Raw genomic sequence first — 5,625 nt, 5'->3', positions numbered from 1 at the left:
CGCTCTCCGGATGCACGACACCGATGAGGAAGAAGAGGAAGCGGCATACCGGTCCGATGATGATGATGCCTCCGAGTGATCCCCATGGGGCGAGTAGCATCGCGCTTGTCCCCTTTTGGCGTTTCGATGCCAAAGGGGGAGAAGTGTTCTATTAGGAACTATCTCGGGGATTTGCATGGTTTGGGCACAAGCATATGCGTTTACCATTCCTTTATTGCTTGTGTTCCCTCTTATTTGCACTATTTGCTTTGGTTGTGTCCCGTTTAAAACTATGTGTTATGTGGTGTGAGACATTGTTATGGTTTTCGGATTTCTATATGTTGAGATCAAGGATGCTATATTATGTGTGATGATGCTATATTATGTGTGATGCTATATCTCCGTATCTTATATCTACACATGGGTATGATTTCTCGCATCCTATCTCAACTTCATTTTTGTATATGTCTCGTGTTAGAGCTCATGATGGATACCTCTAGTGTTGAGGCACCTCAATCCTATGTGTTGTGTATTTGTATTCAAATGCAAATTACTTATATGCACACATGTAGGGGGAGTGCCTCTATGTTTTTGCCATCATGTTTGTCTCTATAGTTATTCTCTTGCAAATCCGTATATTGTCATCAAACACCAAAAAGGGGGAGATTGAAAGAACATCTCTCATATTATGTTTTGAGTGTTTGATGTCAATGCATGTGATACACTAATGTTTGGTTAAGTGGTACAGGAATTACATAGATATTTATTCATGTGTGTTGGATTTGATCGTCTGTCAAAGTTATCAGAAAATGTTGGCCAGGCCGGATAATCCGGGCCGGATATTGTTGAAATATCCGGGCCCCTGATTTTGGCTAAGTCTCTGAGGAAAAGCAGCGCAGTAGAGGGGCCGGATTTTTGCCCGGATATTGTCCCGGTATTGTACCAGGGCCGGAATATCCGGGCCGGATATTTTGGAAATATCCGGCCCCCTCGATTTTGGCTAAGGACATGAAGATTTGCTTCTCTGGTTAGGGGCCGGACATTTGGCCGGATATTGTCACTGTTTTGTCCCGAAGGCCGGATTATCCGGGGGGGCGGATTATCCGGCCCTTACTTAGGCCGGAATATCCGGCCCCCCGGAAGCTGCAACGGCTCGATTTTGAGGGGAGGTATAAATACCCCCCTTCTTCTACCTTGGTTGCTTGCTCAATCATTACACAAGAAGTCTGCCAAGCCACCACCATTAGAGCCACCTCAAGAAACACAAGATTTGCAAGATCTCCTTCCTCCCCCAACCAAAGCTCTTGATCTTTGGGGATTCGAAGGAGAAGCCACCGATCTACATCCTCACCGAAGCGTTTTTCATTTCCCCCTCATTTGTTTGAGGGATCTCATGCTAGTGTTCCTATTTGGTTTCCTAGTTGATTTGTGTTGATGTGTTGTTGTTGATTGTTGTATTGTTACAGATTTGGGAGCCTCCAATTCAGTTGTGGATGTGTGCCCCAAGAACCTTGTAAAGGCCCGGTTTCCGCCTCGAGGAAATCCCTTAGTGGAAGTGGGCTAGGCCTTCGTGGCGTTGCTCACAGGAGATCTGAGTGAAGCCTTCGTGGCTGTTGGTTTGGCTTGCGTAGCAACCACACTCCTCCAAACGTAGACGTACCTTCTTGCAAAGGAAGGGAACTACGGGAATCATCTCCGTGTCAACGCGTGCTACACTCTCGGTTACCTCTATCCCACTCTATCTCGTATATATTGCGTAGCTATATCTTGCTTAGTTGATAACCTTGTCATCTAGGTAAATTCACTTAGTTGCATATCTAGAGAATTTACCTTTGTGTCAAACCTAAATTGAAAAAGAACTAAAAATTGGTTAGCACCTATTCACCCCCCCCTCTAGGTGCGGCATACGATCCTTTCACTCGCTCCCGGAACTTCCGTCGTCGCCTTTCTCTAAAACCCAAGCCCCTCATGGTGGGCATTGCCGAGGAGCCCCCTCGACAATTGGCGCCGTCTGTGGGAAGTGCGGCGATTGGATTTTGTCATCCGGGCGGGATCCTTCATCGACATCTACGACAACAACAACAGTTTCAATCCGCTGCGGCTTGATCTTATGGTCGCAGGATCCGCGCATCATCAACAACACGCAGATTGAGGTCATATCATATACTGGAGCCAGTTTAATTTCGCCAAGAAGCCGAAGCCATCGACGATGGTCAGATCAGTAGCTACGCTGACTTCATGAAGAAACGCATCGGGTTCTACGCCAACTCTACCCACGCGTACGCAGAAAATCAAATCGAGGATCACGTATTTATTACGACTGTCATGTACGCGGCCTCGGCCGATCAAGTCCGTGCGGCACATGTGATGGCCAAATAATCCTTTTGGAATCAATACGTTGGGAGATGCATGAGGAGCAGATGAGTAGCAGCAGCGAGAGAAAATATATTAATCAATCCACCATGCAACTGTGTCCCCTACACAACGGAAAGAAAAGACTTCAAGATTATTTCAGTTCGATTGCTACTAGCTGGATTCTCTCGCACGCACCGGAAAGAGAAAAGGAGAGAAGAAGAACACATGAGGATTACTGTCGGCTGCGCACGTCTGGGAGTCATGGACTCGTCCTATTCAAAAATTCGCCGTCACGACTTCAACACCGGGATTATCAGCTTTGACTACTTCACCACGTACAATTCCTACGTTTGGGGGTTCTCCTGTCGTAGACCCGACATTACGGGCTTGTTATACTCGGGTGCTCAGCCATCGCGGATCCACCACATCGGCTGCGCCCTCTTCATCGACTGCAACTCCCCTGCATGGATCAAGTCAACCAAGTTGATCAGCGACAACCATCCGATACAAAAATATAATATGGAAACAAAGCTTCGACTACTCCGCTCGGACGACCGCGCCTGCCATCGCGCACTCTTCTTACTCGGGGGCTCGCCTGCCGCGGACCCGACATTACGGACCCGATATATTCGGATGCTCACCCGCAATGGATCGGCTATGTCGATCGCATCCTCGTCATCCGCGTGGACTCTCTTGAATGGCGGAATTATTTCGGCTGCGCCTGCCACGTGGACTATCTCTGGCCGCGGAATTATTTCGGCTGCGCCTGCCGCGTGGACTATCTCTGGCCGCGGAATTATTTCGGCTGCGCCTGCGGCATGGACTATCTTGGATGGCGGGATTATTTCGGCTGCGCCCGCCGGCATGAATTATCTTGGATGGTGCAATTATTTCGGCTGCGCCCGCCGCACGGACTATCTTTGGCCGTGCAACTATTTCGACTGTGCCTGCAGAACAAAGTGTTCCTCTTCCCTTCACCACACCCGGTGATCGGGGAGGACATTACATCATTACCTCCGGTACTCTCGATTACTCGGTGGATTTATTTTCCCCGACTGAGTGGATTTATTTTCTCCATCATCTATGATTACTCGATGGACTTATCTTCTTCGGCTCTGGATATATCTCCTCCCGATGCACTCTCGGGTTGGTGGATTCATCATCCGGAATATTCAATGGATATCATCTTATTTAATATCGACCCGATGCGATCCCATCGGGAGCGCTGGAATTACTCGGGGGCTCCTGGAATATTTTCGAGCTATTGCGATTACTCCCATCGGGAGCGCCGGTGTGCTGGAATTATTACTCCCATTGGGAGCGCCGGTGTATTGGAATTCAAGAAGATATGAAGACTATTATTCCCATCGGGAGCGCCGGTGTGCTGGAATTATTACTCCCATCGGGAGCGCCGGTGTATTGGAATTCAAGAAGATATGAAGACTATTACTCCCATCGGGAGCGCCGGTGTGCTGGAATTATTACTCCCATCGGGAGCGCTGGTGTATTGGAATTCAAGAAGATATGAAGACTCAAGTTTTGAAGAATTGCAGTAATTCGGGACACCCGAGCTACATCGTGCGGAACCTTGTTCGTATGTTTCAACGAACATCGGCGCGATGGAAAATACGCCCAGAGATTGCACTCTAAAAAAGCCTCTGAAACTACGAGTGCTATGATGCATAATCAACGGGGACATTGCTCTTTTCCTTTGCTATAGATGCCTCAAAGAGTGCCGCAGATAGCAAGGATAATAAAAAAGCCTCTGAAATTACGGGTGCTATGATGCAAAATCAACGAAGACCTTGTTCTTTTCCTTTGCTATAGATGCCTCAAAGAGTGCCGCAAATAGCAAGGATCATGAAACAACGGGGACCTTGCTCTTTTCCTTTGCTATAGATGCCTCAAAGAGTGCCACAAATAGCAAGGATCATGAAGCAACGGGGACATTGCACTTTTCCTTTGCTATAGATGCCTCAAAGAGTGCCGCAGATAGCAAGGATCATGAAACACGTACGAAAACGACCCACGGTCAAGACATGCATCGGTTGAAAGCAAAGTTGCACATACAACGGGTTTAGCAAGACCTGCAACACGAGCTGATCACTCAAACAATTTGCTGACCAACGAATACACATACGCTTAAACGGGCAATTAAGATTTGCTCCTTCAAAATTTGCCAACGGCATTGACACGGTAAAAGTGCATATATATGCATCTACCGAAAAACTTACAAACAATGGCATCAACGATGCTCAAGGTGCATTGACGATTGCCCCTTGAAATATACAACAATGTGTCAACGGCACCTGAAGAAAACCGTAAACATCGGGTTGCTCGACTTGAGTCTACTCACGGTTGCAAGCATCAGTGCCCAGACTCGGGGGCTACTTCCATCGGGAGCGCTGGACGCGCACCCGATAAAATCATCGGCTCCCCTCAGGGCCATCATCCAAATCATCGGCTCCCCTCAGGGCCATCGTCTCAATCATCGGCTCCTCTCAGGGCCATCATCTCAATCATCGGCTCCCCTCAGGGCCATCATCCGAATCGTCGGCTCCCCTCAGGGCCATCATCCGAAATCATCGGCTCCCCTCAGGGCCATCGTCTCAATCATCGGCTCCCCTCAGGGCCATCATCTGAATCATCAACTCCTCTATCTATGGCATCATCAGAGTCATCGGCATCAAGTTCTCGGAACTTGAAAAAGTTTACGGTGTTTGACTTAGCATTTTTTACACCCTGTACATAACTATTTCATATTTATTTACAGGCTCGGGGGCTACTCCCATCGGGAGCGCTTGCCGCGCACCCGATAAAAAAATACGGCAACTTCACCAACAAAGAAGTATAAAGTTGAAGACATCGGCATCAACAATCAAGATCTTCGAGTAGTACAACTTGAGTCTATGTGTGGCTGCAAGCACCCGCCCATAGACTCGGGGGCTACTCCCATCGGGAGCGCTCGCGCACCGACGAAAGCAACTCGACTCTACATCAAGCACAAGATTCAACAGATGATCAAGACATTCGGCGAAGACAACTTTAGTCCCTGCCCGAAGCTTCACTTCGGCCAGACACTCGGGGGCTACTGACGTGGGCATAACCCTTCGGGTAGTCGACATTGCCATACCCGGTGCAGACTATGAAGCTGGACCAGCACAAGGACTCAACAAGCTAGACCTGCACGCGCCTCAACTTGGACTACAAAGAAAGAAGACTCCAATATGAATCCTACTAGGACTCTTGTAAACCCTAGATTGGCTGATATATAAAGCCAGGCAGGGGCAC

Source organism: Lolium rigidum, chromosome 1 (genome assembly GCF_022539505.1).
Source record: "Lolium rigidum isolate FL_2022 chromosome 1, APGP_CSIRO_Lrig_0.1, whole genome shotgun sequence".
NCBI lineage: Eukaryota > Viridiplantae > Streptophyta > Magnoliopsida > Poales > Poaceae > Lolium > Lolium rigidum.
This window is presented reverse-complemented; position numbering follows the sequence as displayed.